Source organism: Panthera tigris, chromosome E3 (assembly GCF_018350195.1).
Source record: "Panthera tigris isolate Pti1 chromosome E3, P.tigris_Pti1_mat1.1, whole genome shotgun sequence".
Taxonomy (NCBI): Eukaryota; Metazoa; Chordata; class Mammalia; order Carnivora; family Felidae; genus Panthera; species Panthera tigris.
The window spans coordinates 9,490,926-9,509,871 of record NC_056675.1 but is presented as its reverse complement, the minus strand read 5'-3'; the positions used below and the strand labels follow the sequence as shown (position 1 = coordinate 9,509,871).

The 18,946-nt window shown below is 53.0% G+C and overlaps 1 protein-coding gene and 1 long non-coding RNA gene across 2 annotated transcripts in view; one reads left to right on the top strand and one right to left on the bottom strand.

The window, feature by feature from the left end:
* Positions 1-2,730: 2,730 nt before the first annotated feature.
* Positions 2,731-8,835, bottom strand: LOC122234634. Its single transcript, XR_006212481.1, has 2 exons — positions 8,735-8,835; positions 2,731-3,016 (listed from the first exon to the last, which is right to left on the bottom strand). It is a non-coding gene; the product is annotated as an uncharacterized LOC122234634 (long non-coding RNA).
* A 7,678-nt stretch (positions 8,836-16,513) lies between these two features.
* Positions 16,514-18,946, top strand: part of LOC102971734 (NADPH--cytochrome P450 reductase) — a 62,726-nt gene continuing 60,293 nt past the window's right edge. Inside the window, exon 1 of the mRNA XM_042972405.1 lies at positions 16,514-16,579. The gene's annotated coding sequence lies outside the window, so the exon portion shown is untranslated. The remainder of the gene's footprint in view (positions 16,580-18,946) is intronic.

Below are 18,946 nucleotides of genomic sequence, written 5' to 3'. Positions count from 1 at the left end.
TGTGCCGGCTGGTTCGTCTCAGGGACAGTGCTGACTGTGCGGGAAAGGCCTTTTGATCGCCTCTGGTCCTGAGAGGAAAGAATCCTGTCCTGAAGCTGCATGGAGCGTCCCATCGCTTCTAGAGACTGCCTTCTCTGGATGAGGACAGCCCCGTCCCATGCTGGCCCTGTGTCAGCTTCTGCCCGGGCCTCTTGAGCCAATGTGGCTCAGTACCCCTTAGTGTTAGCAAGCTCTCTGGAGTGTTTGGGGTGGATGTGTCAGCCCCAACCCCTCACGCTGCAATCCCAGTCCTAATGCAAGAAGCCTGGGCCTCCCTGCAGGCCCTGGGCCCCTCCCGCCCCTGAGCTTCTGGTGGTTTCTGCACCTGGGAGAGGTTAAGCTTTCCTGAGAACCAGGCTCCGGCTGGGAGTCCTGTTACATTGGGCCACAGGGAGAAGGGAGCTGGAGCTTAGGTTGCTGCTGGCCCTGGGAGGCTCTGGGTGGTGTTAGGTAACAGTTCCAGCCCTCTCCAGCTTTAGGGAGCCTGGCCCCAACCCCCATCACCGGTCCTGAAAGGCAAAAATCCTGAGCTAAGTCCTGAGATCTGGCTTCATTCTCTCCAGTGGGCCTTCGGGGGTCCTGAGCCTGTCACCCAACCCTGGGAGGCACGACTCTTACTACCATTTTATGGATGAGCATATTGAGGCTCAGGGAAGGAAGTGACGTGTTCGGTAAAGGCAGAGTCTTGATGGACACTTAGGTCTTCAGCTCGCTGGTCCTGCCCTGCTCTTCCTACTGTTCAGGCTGCCCCACAACCAGGGAGGGGGGCTTGCCGGGCCGAGAGCCAAAACGTCTCTGCTGAACGTGGCTTAACCAACACGGGCCTTCTCCGAGCTCTGTGCATGTGTGTGTGCGTGTGTGAACATGCGTGCATGCACGTTTCCTGTGTGCATGCATGTGCGCCTATGTGGATACGTGTATTGTGTGTGCACGCACGTGTTTCTATGTGTATGTACGTGCATACTTGTTCACATATCTATGTGCCTGTGTGTGCATGTGTGGGGGCGGGGGGACTGAGTGCCTTCGTCTTTGTCTTGACCCCATGTCCTTGCCCCCATGGCACCCTGTCTCCCCTCCCTTCAAAGGGAGCTCCCCTCCCTTCTGACCCCTCAGGACCCCCTCCTCTCACCCAGCCCCCTCCCCACCATAAACAAAGCTGCCATTTAACTTTTTTTTTTTTACATTTATTTATTTTTGAGAGACAGAGCACGAGTGGGGTGGGGGGTGCAGAGAGAGAGACACACACACAGACTCCGAAGCAGGCTCCAGGCTCCAAGCTGTCAGCACAGAGCCCTATGTGGGGCTCAAACTCACAAACCATGAGATCAGGACCTGAGCCGAAGTTGGACGCCCAATCAACTGAGCCACCCAGGCGCCCCTCTGTCATTTAACTCTTGAGGGTCACTTGGAAATCCCTGCCCTTGGCCTTCACTTCTCACTCCTACCCTGGTGGTCCAGGAGGCTGGGAGCGGGATAGGGGGACTAGTGGTTCTGTCTCTAGAGAACAGCTCTTCAGTGCTCTTGGCCTCTGGCCTGGGAGAAAGACACCAAGTAGCTGCCCTGATGGGGTTTGGGGGGCACCCAAATCTTGTAGCTGCTAATGGGACCTAGTCCCTCCCCAGCACCCCTCCGGTTTCTTTGTTTTGCAGCTCGGTCTTCCGAGAAAACTCGATACTGACTGTCTACTGAGTGCCAGAAGATCTGGGGACATCTGGCCAATCTCTACAGTCACTGGGCCCCTGCACCTGACCTAGGGGCACAGATGGAAGAAGAGCACTGTCCAAGGTCGTACAGCTGGGACACACGGCCAGGTGAAGTTTGGATCTTTCCTCTGTGCTTCAGCTGACGCTCCCTCCAGCCCAGGCTCATTGGTTAGGGGAGACAGTGAGCCCCTGGCTTTCAAAGCAGCCCATTTTGTGCTGAGCACTTGAGTCCAGGGCTGAGTGTGGAGCATGCTCTCCCCGCCTCCCGGGGCCTTTGCACCTGCTGCTCTGGTTGCCTGGAGGCTTCTCCCCCAGATGTATGCATGGCTCACTCCCTGACTTCTTCCAGGTCTCACCCTACTTGTGCACTCATCAGAGATGCCCCATGTCTAAAACAGCACTCTGAGCTTTCTCACCCCCCGTCCCTGCTTTATTCCTTATAGCACCTGCCTACCCTCAGCTGACTTCTTACATAGGAAGCCTTCCCACAGAGCCAGCCCCAGCACCCCCTGTCCTGCTCAGCAGGCTGCCGTCTGCTGGTGTCCAGTTAGCATAGGTTCCTGCCTGTGGCTGTGCTCACCAGCCTTCGCAATGAGCCAGTCGGGCCCCAGGCTGTGCCAAGGGCCCACCGTGTGCTCATCCTGGTTTTGGACCAGGCCCTGCCACTGACAAGTATGATCTTGAGCAAGTCAAGCCCAGCTCTCTGAGCCTCAGTTTCCCCCTCAGAGACAGGGATTCTAATCACCTCCTGCAGCTCGTTGCAACAATGAAAAGTTGGCTTATGTGAAAATGCTCTGTAAGCTGTAAAGGGAGGTGGGTAAAGCCATGGGCCACGTGGCTGGGGGACACCCAGCCCCAACCCCACACAGTGGTAATAATAATCTTCCCTTCCTCTAGGAAGGACGGCAGGAGAGTAAGATCATGGTGCTCTAGGTCCCTGTATTAGTTGGCTATTGCTGCATAACAAATGATTCCCAGATCCAGCAGCTTGGAATAGCAAACATTTATTATCTCACAGTTGTTGTGGGTCAGAAAATTTGGAGCAGCTTAGCTGGATGGTTTGGCTCAAGGCCTGCCTTGAGGTTACAGGTGGGGCTGCCAGCATCTGAAGCCGACTGGGGCCGGAGGGTCTGTTTCCCGCTCACTCGCACAGCCATTGGTGGGAGAGCCCAGCATCTCGCTGGGTTTTGGCAGAAGGCCCCAGTCCTCTGCCGTGAGGACCTCTTCTTGAGGCTATGTATTCCCACAGTGTAGCAGCTGGCTTTTCCCCAGAGCTGATCAGAGAAAAGGAAGTAAGGCAGAAAAGTTGCAATGACTTTGATGGCCTAGCTTTGGGTCATATGTCATCCTCCTTCCTGTGTGGCTCGTGGTCACATAGGCCAGTCCTGATAGAGTGTGGGATATCAGGAGGTGAGATCACTGAGGGCCACTCTGGAGAATGGTGGCCAATGTCCCCTGCTCCAGGACTTACACAGTCACTTCATATGCCAGAACCTTCCCTTCCTCCTTCACCCTCTCTCTTCTGTCACTAAAGGCCCATCGTAGGGCCTCTACAATGCCTCTTTGGCCAGGTCCTCAGTTCCTCCCTACTGGCCCTGCCCAGTGAAGATCCTCGTGACTTCTCTCCTGAGCACCCAGGCTCTTCTGATCCAAAGTGCACATGCCGCATGCAACCTTTGTTGGCTCCCCAGCATAGACCGACTCCCAGGTGAGCCCCTCAGCCCCTGTGACTGGCCTCCTCCACCTCCCCAGCCTGAGCTGGTAGGCAATGGGAGAGGCCTTAGGCATCTGTCCCAGGCAGGGTGACCTATTGAGAAAATAGGGTTGTTAAGATATATTTGGACTAGTTTCCAGATCCCTCACTGTCCTAATCATCTTTCTGGTCATTCATTCATTCATTCAAATAGTGACTGAGTACCTACCTGCTAGGTCCTGTGTCAATCCTATGAAGTGAGTGTTATCATTATTTCCATCTTAGAGATGAAGAAACTGAGCCTTGGAGGTGGCATAACCTGTTCAAGTTCCCAGAGTAGGTGGGAATAGTCATATCTGGCTCCTGATGCCAGGGTCTGAAGCTTCCAAGCATGGACTATGGGGTGCTAAGGATGTCATATGTCCCAAAGAGGCCTCCCTCCCCTGGGCCCTACTCATAAACGCACAAGAAGCCTGGGCTTGGCTGAATGGGGCATCTTGGCTGTTTTGTGAGGGGTGAAGGCCTTGGCCAGGGCAGAGGCTGTTCCGGAACCAGCTCCAGCCTGACCTTGCCGTTTTCGGTGCCTGGCAGGGCCACTCAGGGTGGAGGCGTTTCTCAGATACAGATACCCTAAACTAAGCCATCACACCATGCCCCTCTGCCCCATAAAAGGCCACTATGGGGCTCGAGTCCTGGGAAGGCAGGACGGTGCCCAGCACAGGAACTGCCCCTGCTGATTGGCCCTGCCTAGGGCATCTACACCCCCGGCTGCCCAGGTGGGTGCATCCTCAACATGGGGACAGGGCAGGTGCAGGGGTTAGGAGGCTGGAGACTGAGCACTAGGAGGTGGCAGGACTGCCCCCACCTTGTCCCTCTGAGGGAAGCCTGGTCCAAGGCAAGGAGGGCAGAGAGCAGGCTGTCCGTACCTGGCAGGACGGTGGGATTGAGACCTGAGAGGAGCTGGGGATGGGCAGAACGGCTTGGAAAAGGCTCGGTGAGGAGGCAGGTAGCTGGTGGGGCTCTGGCATGCCCTCTGTCCACCCCAGCCTGCGGGGGGTTGAGGGGAGGAAGGAGCTGGTGTGGTGCCTGTCCCCGACCTGCACCAGGCCTGGTGGTGTCATGGGACAAGTCCTGGATAGGGATGCTGAACCGAGGGCTCTAGTCCCAGTCCTGCCAACCCATTTACTGTGTGACCTTGGGCAGGAGCTTCAGCCTCTCTGGGCTGAGTTTTCACATCTCTAGATGAGGAGGTTGCATGTGATGATCTGGAAGTTTTGTCTGTGCTGACTGTTTTTAAGTTTGTGGAAGGACCAAGTGACGTGCTACCCTCTTCCATTCTCTTCCACCTCACCGGCTCCCACCCTGTCCCAATCCTTCGTCCATTTCCAATTTCCAGCCCTGAGCCCCCAAGCCAAAGGCCAGTGACTTCGGGGGAATTTTCCAGAGCCTTGCAGTGCACAGATCTTCACGGTCAACCTCTGTCTTTCCTGGAGGCTGGCTGGGCAGGCATTTTTGGCTTAGAGAAGCAGAGCAGAGTGCCCAAGGCCACACGGCCTGGGAGGCCCAGGGCTGGCCTGTCAAGGGCAGTGCTTACTACACATGTCTAGCGGGCCTGGGTGGGCAGTGGGGGACGCAGGGGAGTGCTGGCCCAGCTGCGGGGTGTCAGGCTGAGTCCCTGGAGAAAGACCCCTTATTTCTCTAGCTCTGCGCTTTCTGAACCATCCACGGGATGAAAATGTATACAGATTCCTGGCCCCTGGCCTCCTGAATGGGGTCCCTGGAATGGTGCATGGGGATTGTTCCGCCTCCTGAGGTTTGTAGCCGCTGGTCTGGATGACTTGGGAAAGGTGGGATGGGGTGAGGCCTCTCTGCAAGCAGGCCTCAGCCCTGCATGGGGGTGCCGCCTGCAGCCTGCCTGGGAGGCCGGACTCGTAGTGGCTGCTGTCTCGAATTGGGCACCCGAAGACACCTGGCTTGGGCCAGGAGCTAGGAGGGAGTTTATAAGGCATTCTTGCAAAACACATTCAGGGCAACAAGGCCGTAGCTGTTTTCTCTTTCCTGAACAACAGGGTCATCTTTTCTTCTTGGCCAGCTTGGCAGAGCCAATGTTGCCAAAAGGATTAAACTAATCCTGTTATCGTCCCTGTGGATCTCCGTGAGGGGCCTGATCGGGTTTCCTTCCTTGTGGGGCATGACCCACCCGCCCTCCGCCCCAAAGCCAAAGGGTTTCTCAAAGGCCCTGGGAAGCTGCCTCTGGGGTGAACAGGGTCTCTGAGACCACATGCGTGCAAAGCCACTTCTCAGAAATGCACTGAGGGCCGCTTGGGAAAGAATTTTGTGAAAAGTAATCCTGAAAACCCAAAGTGATTGGTAATGAGGGGTTGATCAGTGTCTTTTACTAGAGGGCTAGTCCTCTGAGGTCACTGGTTTTCCCAGGGAGATTTCGCCTGGGCTTCCTGCATGCAAAGCGCTGAACCCGGGCACCCTTCTGTCCCTCTCCTCGCCTTAGGAGCCATCTACTGGTTTCCCCAGCCATGCGGACTCCCAGCAGTCATCTTTAGAAATCGGAGAACATCCCAGCAGATATTTTCCCCTTCATTCAGCTTGTTACTCAAACCAGCTTTGGAAAGTGGGTAGGCTAGGGGTGCCTGGGTGGCTCAGTCGGTTGGGCATCTGACTTCGGCTCAGGTCATGATCTCACAGTTGTGAGTTTGAGCCCCGTGTCAGGCTCTGTGCTGACAGCTCAGAACCTGGAGCCTGCTTCGGATTCTGTGTCTCCCTCTCTCTCTGCCCCTCCCCTGCTCATACTCTCTCTCTCTCTCTCAAAAATAAATAAACATTCAAAAAATTTTTAAAAATTTAAAAAAAGGAAAGTGGGTAGGATCTCCCCTGTTTTGCAGACAAGAAACTGAGGCCGGGAAATGGGGACAACACACCCAGGGTCAGAGGCACATTTCCCTGAAGCTGCAAGACCCCCGTTTGCTGTAAAAAAAAAAAAAAACAAAAAACAAAAAAAAAACAAAAAAAAAAAAAAACAAAAAAACCTGAAAATTATGGCTAAAAACACCGTGAGTGAGCTTTAACTTTTCTGTCATTATAAAACATCCATCTGTGACTTTATTTCTCAAAATGGAACAAAATCTGGGTCATGGTATTTGTAATATTCTATCCTTTTTTCTTATTTAAAAAAAAATTTTTTTTTTAATTTTTTTTTCAACGTTTTTTATTTATTTTTGGGACAGAGAGAGACAGAGCATGAACAGGGGAGGGGCAGAGAGAGAGGGAGACACAGAATCGGAAACAGGCTCCAGGCTCCGAGCCATCAGCCCAGAGCCTGACGCGGGGCTCGAACTCACAGACCGCGAGATCGTGACCTGGCTGAAGTCGGACGCTTAACCGACTGCGCCACCCAGGCACCCCTAAAAAAATTTTTTTTAATGTTTATTTATTTTTGAGAGAGCGGGAAAGAGCACGAGCAAAGGAGGCGCAGAGAGAGACTGAGACAGAATCCGAAGCAGGCTCCAGGCTCTGAGCTGTCGGCACAGTGCCCAACGTGGGGCTTCAACGAGCCATGAGATCATGACCTGAGCCGAAGTGGGACGCTTAATCGACTGAGCCACCCAGGCGCCCCTTACAGCCTTTTTTCTTAAAGGGGGCCCCAGTGTGCATCGGTCCTTGGGAAACCTGCTCCAGTCCTGCCAGGGTCCCTCAGGGGACTCCAAGCAGGATGGCTCCAAGGCAGCTTGGAGCTTTCCTTCTACCTCCTCCTGTCCTTCCTCCTGGCCCTCCCTACCCCCACCCTGATCGCGTTCCCACTGTCCTCAAGATGATGGGTTGGTATGTTTCGCCTGCTCTGTTTCTCTGCAGAGGTGGGTGGTGGGTTCATGAGAACTGATTGGCATAGATATTCTTACTTCATATGGTACTTGGAAAATAAGTCTATAATCTCTGTTAAAAGGGATTGGATTAACTCATATTGTAAAGGTGGAAAAGACACGGGGATGTATGTCAGCTCATTCAAAGGGAACTTGAGCCAGCCAGAGATTTCACAGATGGATGGGTTGCCTGAAAAGGCAGTGAGTGCCTCGTCAGGGGGTGTATGCAAAAAATGGCTGGAAGCCACTAGTTACTGAAAAAGTAGATTCCAAATTTGGGGAGGGGTGGCATGTAAGGTTTTCAACACCTCCGGGACCCTGCGAGTCTGTGAGGGCGGGTGCATGGAAAGAGACCAATGCAGGATATAGGTGAGTGAGCACACAACAAAAGGTCTCAGGGCTGGGTTTGGGCAGGAAGAGGCTTGGAAGTGAGGGTGGCCTTGGCTGGATGAACACTCTGTCAGCTCAGCGTTGCCACATTTGGGGCAAGTGGTTGTCACCAGGGTGGCTCTCCTGACATTCCTCCCAGCTGTTCTCTGCCCTGTTGTGAGGCTCTTGTTTTTTTGTTTTAAGCTATTTCTTTAAGTTTATTTATTTATTTTGAGAGAGACACAGAGAGAGAGAGAGAGAGAGAGAGAGAGAGAGGTGGGGAAGGGCAGAGAGAAGCAGAGAGAGAGAATCCCAAACAGCTTCTGCATTGTTGGCACGGAACCCGATGTGGGGCTCGATCTCATGAACCACAAGATCATGCCCTGAGCTGAAAACCAAGAGTCAGACACTTAACTGACTGAGCCACCCAGGCGCCCCGAGGTTCTTGCTTTCTGAGAGCCTGTGTCTGCACCAGGATGCTCGGGCCAGCTCAGCCCCTGCCCCTGCCGGATGCAGTGTACGATACCTCCACGGGGGGTAGGCTTCTCCAGGTGGGACCCCGGAAGAAGATCTGCTCGTTACCTTCACACAGGTGCGACAGAGGTAGAACCTGACAACTCAGAGGGACCCGAGAGCCTTACCTACAGCACGTCACACACCAGACCAGGTCAGAGCCTCAGTGTCCTCATCTGTATTATGGGAACGTTAGTACACACCTTTTGAGATCGTGTGAGGTTTTAGTGAGATCTGTGGTTCTCAAACCTCAGCCTCCAACAGCATCCCTTGAGAGGGGGGCTTTCATTGACACACAGATTTGGGGATCCCCTCTCCCCCCGAGTTGCTGATTCAGTGGACTTGGGAAGAGGTCTGATAGGTGGCATTTCTAGCCAAGTCCCAGGTGTGATGCTGGTTTGGGGACCACACTTCGAGAATCACTGAACTACACCGGTGTCCAGGAGACCACCAGCCCCTCCGGGCCAGGGATCAGCTCTACCCTACTTCTGTTTCTGCGAGGTGGCCGCTCAGGGCGGGCGCACGGTGGGTGCTGTCAGTACCTGTGCGCCAGCCGTTTGAACTGCGCTTGAATGGAAGCCAAGCAGTCTCCTCCTCAGAGGCCCTTGGAGATGGTTGTCAGCGGGTTCCGGTCGCCATAGCAACAGCTGGCCGCAGCTCGGCGATTTGGAGAACATAACCACGGGGCTCTTTGCGATATTGGGGAAAGAGCGCAGAGGTCCTGTCCTAGAGCACGTGGACAAGAACGTGGGCAATGTGGCTTTCGAAACCTCCCTTTGCCAGGCCACTGTTTTGCTGTTTGCTGGCAGTGAACCTACGAAGGATTTAAACTTTGGTTGCATAACAGAGAAAGGAACAAAGGGAAGGGTGGATGTGTGGCTAGGTAGGGAGTGGGAAAGAGGAAGGAACCCTTATTCCTGAGAACCACTATGTGCTTGGCCTTGACACACATAGACCTGTGTTATCCTCACCCAGGCGCTAAGGGGCCACGTCACAAGGGCCCTCCGGGGACCCTTCCAAGGCCACACAGCTCGCAGGGCCTTGGCAGTCCAGATTGGAAACCCAGTCTGCTGTTGCCAAAGGCCATGTTTGTTCCTTCACTTCGGGGCTGCCTCTTTGAAACTGTCGAACTTTGGACATGGTTAGAGGGACCCGGGGGTGTGGGAGTAGCAGGGAGGCGGTGAGGAAGGCTTGGGGAGAAGTGTTTTCAACACCTCCGGGAGCCAGGCCAGTAGGTTGGTCGTATTCTGGACTTCGCCCTTCGTAGCAACCGCCCCCTCCTCTTTATTCGCTTTCATGTTTGGATCCATCTGAGCCAGACTTTGGATGACGCACCCCCACCCCCAGTTCTGGCCAAGTTAACCCAGTAAGGCAGTGGTTCTTGTATTCCCATGTGCTGATTGATTTAAAGTTTCAATTTCTGTCTTGCCTGCAGAGATCCTGACCCAGTGGCTGGGGGTAGGGGTGCCCTAGGAATTGGCATTTAACAGGCCCCATGATGACTCTGTTGGAGGCAGCCCATTGCCTGCCCTTTGAGACATCCAGAGCCTCTGCCTTCCCCCGTATGTTCCAGGTGCCTTCTGGAAGCCCCCAGGTTTCAGGCCCTTCTTATTCTAGTGCCCCAGCCGCTTCTGCCCTCTCCTCTCTGCTGTTCCCTGGGAACGATTTATCCAGCCCCCACAGCACTGTGTACACACAGGAGAGCCACAGCTGTCCCCAGCTGGCCAGCACACCCTGCAGCCAGCTCGGCCACATACACCTGGCTCATTAAGCCCAGCAGTCCGCCCCTCTGCTCTGTTTCATAAGGACCTGGCTCACGACCAGAGGCCTGAACTGGGAGGGTCTGCGCAGGCCAAGCCAGCTGTCCCTGACATCAGAAAGGAACTGTGATGTCTTGAGCCCTTTGGAAAAGGGATTTGGGCAGAGAAGCATCCCATCTGTGGAGAAAGAACTGACTTTGGGGTGCCCCAGCCAGAAGGGGCTGCTGCTCTAGTTCCCTGCCTCAGTTTCCTCCCCTGTAAGAGTGGGGACAAGACCAAGGGCTCATCGAAGAGCTTCAGGAAGTCCAGGGTCCTAGGCATGAGGTTTGGCCGTGGGCTTAGAGGTCAGGGAGGTGCGTCTTCAGGCTCTACCCTCCTCTCCTCTTTGATAGTGAGGCTCACCTGTGTACTGGCCTTCTACCCCACTGTCACACATCCATCCTTTTGCTCATGATCACAAGCCTCAGGATGCCTGTGAGAAGTGGCAAAGGCAGGCACAGGATACCTGCCCCCGCCCCCACTCCCCATTTTGCGGATAAGGAAACTGATTTCTTATCCAGGAAGGGAAATAAAGAGACTAACCACGCATCTGGTTATCAGTCAAAGCAGAATTTGGCCCTTGACCTCCTGATGGAGGTTCTGTGCTTCTGCGCTTGGGTGACTGCCTCATCCCTGGCCCTGCAGGTATCAGGAAATCTGCCTGTGGCATCGGGAAATCTGCAAAATCATTTCCCCTGCATGCTTATGGAAACCTCCCGAGGGAAGAGGGCCAGGGCGATGCTTAATTTGACAGACTTGGAGGGCCCTGGTGGCATTTCAGACACCACGTCAGAGAGCTGGTGTGACACTTAGCATTTTTGAGCAGTGAGGAGGCTGCCTTCAGTTTACCCGCCGCACCCCTCTGCATCTGTGGGCGGTGTCGACCCAACTTCTCTGAGCGCCCAGCTGACCTACGACCCACTTTGCTGTCAGCACAGAGCCGGACGGTGGGGGCCCGAACCCACAAACCGTGAGATCATGACCTGAGCTGAAGTTCCACGCTCAACCGACTTAACCACCCAGGCGCCCTGGGCATGAAGACTCTTAAAGAAACTCCAAGGTCATGGGGCACCTGGGTGGCTCGGTGGGTTAAGTGTCAAACTTCAGCTCAAGTCATGATCTCACAGCTCGTGAGTTCGAGCCCGGTGTCAGGCTCTGTGCTGACAGCTCAGAGCCTGGAGCCTGCTTCGGATTCTGTGTCTCCCTCTCTCTCTGCCCCTCCCCATTTGTGCTCTCTCTGTTTCTCTCTCTCTCAAAAATAAACATTAAAAAAAAAAAAAAAAAAAGAATCTGCGTGCCCATGAAAGAGGAAGCCTGAGTCAGAAGGAGTAGAGAAGAGTCAGGCCCCTGGAACAGGGGCCCCGAGAGGCTAAGGCCAGAGCCCTCAGCAGAGGGGGCTGCCTGGGCACAAGTGTGGGGAGTCCATACCAACCTGGGGAATGGTACCACTCCAAAGTAAGAGCTGAACAGAGACCTCAGGAGCTGAGTGGGTGTCCCAGGGTAGGGTTGGGGGGAAGGGGGGTTGGGGAAGACCCAGCCTGACACTCCCAGGGATGGGGTGAGGTGGGAAGGGTTTGAACAAACTTGACAAGCTCACATGGGCACCAGGTTTGTCATAGTTCACCCTTACTAGTTGTAGGATCTTGGGGAACTTGGGACAAATCCCTTCACTCTCTGAACCTTTGTTTACTCATCTGTCAAGTGGGGATAAAAGTGTATACTTTTTTTTTAATGTTTATTTATTTTTAAGAGAGAGCAAGAGAGAGCACGCAAGCAGGGGAGGGGCAGAGAGAGGGAGACACAGAATCCGAAGCAGGCTCCAGGCTCTGAGCTGTTAGCACGGAGCCCAATGCAGTGAGATCATGACCTCCCCTGAAGTCGGACCCCTAACTGCCTAACTGACTGAGCCACCCAGGCGTCCCATGTATACTTCTGAGAGAAGATTTGCAGTAACATGTAGAGAGTGAAGCGCCCAGAGCTTGGGATCTATTTGGTACTCAATAAATGGTAGTTAGTCCCCTCTATCCAATAGCAAGTGGGAGCCCATTACAAGTGCTCAATAAGCATTTGGTTCTATAGAACAAGAGAAGGTTCCAAGGGATCATGGTGATCAAAAGTGATACAAGGTAAGATTAGCTTTGGAGGATGCTACAGTTTAAAGGCTGCTCCCAGGGAAAGACACTTTGTTGCAGGTGCAATGAGTTTTCACATTGTTCATGTTCTGGAGAACCTTATGGGGGAAATGTGTGGGACTGGACTGCCTGCAGCAGATAATAGCCCTGGTGCCCACCCCCCCATCACTCCCTTAAAAGATCACACATTCACGATGAACTGTTAATGCGGTCACACCTGCACCTGTTCAGTGGCGATGGCTCCCCCGCTCCAAAACCCAATAAAACAGGGCCCTGGACAGGCCACCAAGTCCTTGTCCTGCAATGACCACAGTCCAGTCCCTAGCTCCCACCGACCCCAGTCTAGTCTCTGTAACTCCAGCCCACCTTTCCCGAATCCTCTGTGGCTCATCTAACACATGCCTCCTGTTGCCTGTATTTGGCAAGACTTGGGGGCAGAGAGACAGACAGAGGAGACCCCAGACACAGACATGACCTGGAAGGACTCCAGATCAAAAGGAGACCAATATTCTGGAGATGTGACTTAAAGTAGGAAATAGTTGGGGCCTTGGAGGGCTGGACAGTAGTGAGAAGCCATCACTCCAGGAGGGCTAAGGGCAGCTTTTCGGAGGTGGGCACATTGGTGGGACACAGACATAGAAACGTGAAACAAGAATGACATTCCTGATGGCTCAGAGGAGTAAAAATGCACAGCGCATACCAGGATTTGTTCAATTTTGCTGGAGTATAGAGTTTGTGGAGGAAAGTCATAAAGACCAAACTGGAAAGATAAGGCTGGCTTTTGAACACCCTTGCATTTCCACACACTTTGATTGTGCACCTGCTATGAGGACTGATTTCCAACCTTTGGAAAGAGGGCAGCTGCACAGGAAGAGCCCTGAAGTCACAGGGCTGATTGGCTCATCTGTGCACACTCTGCCCAATGTTACAGCAGTGTCAATGCCGCTTGTTGCCTGGACTTCCCACGTGAGGCAAAGCCAAAAACACGTATACAATGTAAACATTATCAAGCTCATTCGTGAAAATGTCGAGGGGCAGACGGCTGAACGTGGGAAGCAGAGGTGGGGGCACAGAGCAACAAGGACAAGGATACATCATGATAACGTCATCATGGAGTATGAAGAGATATGCCTGCAGTGGACGGATGGAGAAAGGTCCAAGGCTGCTGCTTCAATTATAAAGATGACTAGTAGAGGAAGTAAAGTAAGTTATAAGTAATTATGTTGAAATGCGCGGGCAAGGGAGTCAGGTTGTGGTTTTAATGACCATTAGCAGGACTGAAGAGGTAACACCTCAAATATGGGACAACAGTCAGCCACAAAGACATTTATTTATCAGCATGGAAATAAGGACCAGAATAAAGTGCTAAACAAGTTAAGAGGTGATTCTTTCTGGGCAGTGAAGATAAAGGGGAAAAGGAGGAGAATTGGCAGGAAACTCTTGTCCGAAACCCACATGTGTCTGATTTTGATTTCAGAAAAATCAAGTGTGTAGTTACTAATCTTTAGGGACTGGGAACCAGTAAAAGAATTGGTTCTTTGGCCAGAGACAAGGTTGTTTGGGTATTTTTAAAAAGTGTGTATGCATTCAACTTAGGGTAAGTAAATAGTGTTTTCTTTTTCTTCTTTTTTTAATTCTTTTTTAAATGTTTTAAATGTTTATTTTTGAGAGAGAGTGAGACACAGAGTAGGAATGGGGGAAGGGCAGAGAGAGCGGGCGACACAGAATCGGAAGCAGGCTCCTGGCTCTGAGCTGTCAGCACAGATCGGGACAATGTGGGGCTCCAACTCACGAACGCGCGAGATCGTGACCTGAGCTGAAGTCGGACGCTCAACCGACTGAGCCACCCAGGCACCGCAGCAACTTTCTCTGAAAACACAAACAGTAGGTCTCTACAACTGCTATCACTTTCATTTTTTGAAATCAATTTATTCGAGATTGTTCTATGTCAGCAGTGAACTTCCTCATTTGTCCTTTTTATAGCTGGGTGATATTCATGTACTGATGTAGCAACAATAAATGACAGTGTCTATTTCCCCATGGCTCCGCCCACAGTGTCTCATCAAGTTTTTGGGGTTTGTCATCATCATAGATTAAAAAGGTTATCCCACACTGGGTGTTGTATGGAAACCATTTTGACAATAAATTTCATATATTGAAAAAAATAAAAAATAAAAAAATAAAACCGTTATCCCAACTGAGTTTTGATTTGCATTTCTTTTACATGTGGGGTTGAAAAACTCTTCCAATGGTGAAAGGCCATTTGTATTTCTTTTTTTCTGTGAACTGATGATTCATATCTTTTGTCCACTTATGTTAATTCGTTTTTTCTCATTAATTAGTGCAGCTCTTTATGAGGGAAACTAGTCCTTTGATTCTTAATAATAGCAAATATTTTTCATTTGTCTTTTGACTTTGCCTGTAGGTATTTTTTTTTCTTTTTATGTTTATTTTTGAGACAGAGAGAGAGTACGAAAGCAGGGGAGTGACAGAGGGAGACGGGGGTGGGGACAAAGGATCAGGAGCAGAGAGCCCGATAGGGGGCTTGAACTCATGAATTCAGAGATCATAACCTGAACCAAAATTGGATGCTTAACCAACCGAGCCACCCAGGTGCCTCCCGTCTGCAGGTCTTTGGCACACAAGTTTTTATTTTTATGTAGGCAGATTTCCCAACCTTTCATTTATGTCTTCGGAGTTTGTCATAACTCAGAACTCCCTTTTGGAGATTAACGGGAAATTCTCCAATGTTTCCTTGTAGGACTTTGCCTTTTTCTTCTTTTTTACATCCTTTAAATTTTTTATCCATCAGGAATGTATATTGGTGTGGAGTGTGAAGTGTGCACCCAACCTACTTTTTTTTTCAGCGGGCCAGCAAGAGTGTGTTCTGGGGAGGACGACACAGGGACAGGAAGGCAGGGCAGTGAGCAGAGAGGTACGTGAAGAAGCTTCCCTGGAAGTGGGTGTAGAAGAAACCGGAGTGACACGCACAGTCTTCAGGAACCGCTGACATCATCCAGGTGAGAGTTGAACCCAGGGAAGCCTGAACTAGGGCAGAGGCAGCAGATAAGGTGAGAAGGGGGAGGGAGGGTCCTGGGTATAGAATCCATAGGACTCGGTTACTGGTTCAATGGGGAAAAGCAAAAGAAGGTGTCTGTTCCTGCCTCAGTGATCTATGATTAGCGATCAGTGTCGTAATTTGTGGCTTCACGGAAGCAGGGTACAAGGATTCAGAGTCAAAGGCTGAAGCCTCCCAGGGACACCCAGGGAAGATGTTCAACAAGATATTGGGAAGGTGGGAGGGAGTAGCAGAGATCTGGAAGAGGAATTTCCCCACCCCTCTCTTGAGGGCCAAGTGAAAGAGTTACACCTTTCTTTGCTTGGTTGGACAGGGTGCACCTAACCCTGAGGGCTATTACATTTATCACATCTGTTGGAGGGACTGGTTCAATGGTATGGATCAGACTGGTTCTTGACAGACTGGCTCCAGAAGCCTAGAACTGGGGCCACAGGAATAATCTCTCTCAAACTATTGTTGTTGGTTGGCTGGTCCCGTCTTTAAAGATGGAGAATGGGCTCTGAAAGAAGTGAGTTGCCCACTGTTCCAAAAGGAATTTGCAACAGAGCCTCCACTACTACCGCTGTGACGACTACCACTACTGGCAACGACTTCCATTTCTAGACCACTTACTACTGCACTGAGTTAAATCTTTTAGAAACACAAGTTATATCGCCTAGTCCTCCAAAACCAGTAACAGGCTCCCAGAGGTCAGCGCACAGAGCCTGATGCGGAGCTCAAACTCACAAAACCGTGAAATTATGACCTGAGCCGAAATCAGGAGTAGGACGCTTAACCGACAGAGCCACCCAGGCGCCCCCAGAGGTGGGGTTCTTAACCACGACCAAAGCGGCCAGACCTTTCCAGCCAGAGGCGCCCTCTGCCCCCTCTCCGCCTCCGAGGTGCAGTGCTCGCCCCCAGCCTGATCACCTCCCGTCCCCTACCCCAAGCAGGCCCGCATTTCCGTCCCGGCCCTCCGCGAACTAGGTTAGGGAACTGGGCCGCGGAGGAGAGGAAGCGCGAACACACGCAAGCGGCAGCCGGCAGCAGCAGGCCAGACAATCACGAAGCGGGGCAGCCCGCCCGGGTACCGGCAGCGTAACGAGCACTGAGACGCCCGCCGCCGGGAGAGCCCCGCGCCAGGCTCTCTGGCCCGGCGGCGGGGCGGGGCCGCTAAGGGGGCGCGGCCGGGCTGGACCGTACCAACAGCTCGGATTTGCGGGGGGGGCGTGGGGCCGAGGAGCCCGGCCCTGACAGCGCGCGCGCGGCTCGGTGGGGCGGGGCGGCGTCCCGAAGGCCACGCCTCCACCCCCGCGGCCGGCGCGGGCTGTGGTAGCGCCTCAGTGGTGCGGGCCTGCGTCCTGCTCAGGTGGCCACAGTGTTGCCTGGCCGCCCGCGGTGAGTGCGTGCTTTCGTGGGTGTGGGGTTGAGAGGTCAGGGCGCCGGGGCTCTGGGTGTCGGCGCTCCTGGGCCGGACGGCTTTCGGCCGCTTCAGCCGTCCGAGCCCTCGGCGCTGGGGCGGGCTCTCGGGCCGGGTCGCTGCGTGTCTCAACTGGCGCTCTCACGGAAAGCGCGGCTCCCACCCTGGCTCTTCCAGGGGCGGCCTTTCCCCTCGCGCTGACCTCTCGCGGAGGCTTGAGGGTCGTGGTTTTCACGGCCGAGGGCGCCCGACGGGCCCTTCCGCCGAGGGCCGAGCCTCGGTGTCAGAGGGCTCGAGCTGCAATCTCCGCTCCGCCACCCTCGGCCAAGCCGCTTTTCCCCTCTGAGGCTCAGTTTCCCCATCTGTACAATGGGCCTCAGGAGAAGGCCAAGTTATTGCGGTAACTCACGTAGGAGATGCTCTGTGAATGCGACTGGAACCCGAATCCGACCCTGCAGCATCAGGTGGACTCAGTCGAGGGCTCAGGGGAGCCTGCCAGCCCTTCCTCTCCTGAGAATCTTACGGGGCGCGGGCAAGGGCATCCCTGGGGGGCAGTGCCCCCTCCAGGGCAGGTGCCTTGGCGGCCGCTGCGACACATCGTTGCCGGGGTCTGCTGATTAGTCGTGACCCCCTTAGCTCGTGGGAGGAATTGGGTAAGAGGTCAAGGTCTCCTGGGAGATGAAGGGGCTGCAGGGAACTTGACCTCGACATTTTGCTTACATTTCTCAAGCCCGTTGTGTAAGCTGATGACCAGTACGGAAGAGTTTGGGTCCCTTTCAGTGAAGGTGGCCGCCCCTTCTCTCAGACCCACAAAACACAGCCTTTCCTCTGAATTTGGCTGGGCTGGGATTCTAGAGCTCTAGCATCCAGGGAGATGGGGCTGGAGTGGGCAGTTCTGGATTTGAATCTTGGCACCTTGGCAGGACCCTTAACTTCTTGGAGCCTTTGTTGCCTCCGCGGGAGTGCAGCTACTGATACAGCCCCGTCTGCCACCCACACAGGGTTGAGGTTCTGAGCATCAAAAGAGGCTTGGAGGGTGCCACTGAGAACGGTGACCTTCCGTGTGAGCAGATCAGTTAACTAACCCTCTGGGATCCAGTGTCCTTACTGCGCTGTTACTCCTCGGGCCCTCTCGTTTGGGGAGGAGACATTGGTTCCAACTCCTCGCAAGTTCTGCCCATGCAGATGGCTCCCCTTTGGGTGGTTGTGAGTCGTAGTTGGTAGAGCAGCGAACCCAGAAGGGAACGCGTTCTTTTCTCGGTGGCCCTCTGCGGAGGTCTTCTTTTCTTTTTTGAGAGAATGGACAGTCCTTGTGTTTCTCTCCTGGTTTGTGTACCAGCTGAGATGAGAAACTGTTTCATCGGGCAGATAGCTTCATCATTGTCTCGAGTGTCCAAAAAACAGGGCTGCATTTCAGAGAATGGAATATTAGCCTTCAGTTGTGTTGGGGTGTTGAAAACTGCAGAGGGGTCTTAACTGTCCCAGATTCTTTGTGTCTAGCACTTGGGGGAAAACAGCAAGTAGGTTTGAGACAGAGAGAACCCCAAGGATGTGCCTCAGCACCTGGGAAGAGCATTGACTGAAGCCGACGTAAGGCAGGTGAATACTTCTGGGTGGTATGAGTTTGTGAAAGGCCACGGGTTTGGTTGGTTGCCTGACAAACCTAACATTTTGGGACCTGCCAGTGTCTCTGAGTTGGCTCTTCCTTAACCTTTGAAAGTCAGGATCTGAGTTACAGAAGTCCACCTGTGCTCAGGAGAGTATTTGGAATCGGGACTGCTTGGCAAATCTAGAACATTTATTTGCTAAACCTATGGAGCGTTTCAGGTTAAGAAGAGTTTAGCTTTTAAACAAAAAATTTTCCCCCTGATGGAAGCTTCTGTAGCTGTATGACCTTCTGTGGTTCCAGAGATCCCAGCTGCCCCTGCAACATCTCTGCTTCCTTGTGCCTTAGGAAGGAGCAAAGCACAGGGCTGGGGGTCACGGAACGTGACTTCCAGCTATGACACTAGCACCGTGTGCCTTTTGGCAAACCACATCGGGCCTGTGGGCCCTCAATGTAATGCTTTGGGATTTAACTTCTATGTCGGATTCATTTGGAAATTAAAATCAGAGGGGTGCCTGGGTGGCTCAGTTGGTTATGCATCTGACTGGATTTTGGCTCAGGTCATGATCTTGCGGTTTGTGGGTTTGAGCCCAAGCGCAGAGACTGCTTAGGATTCTCTCTCTCCCACCCCCTCCCCCTCTGCCCCTTCCCTGCTCATGCTTGCACTCTCTTTCTCTCAAAATAAATAAATAAACTAAAAAAAAAAAAAATTAAAATCAGAAAAAAATGAGATGGAGAA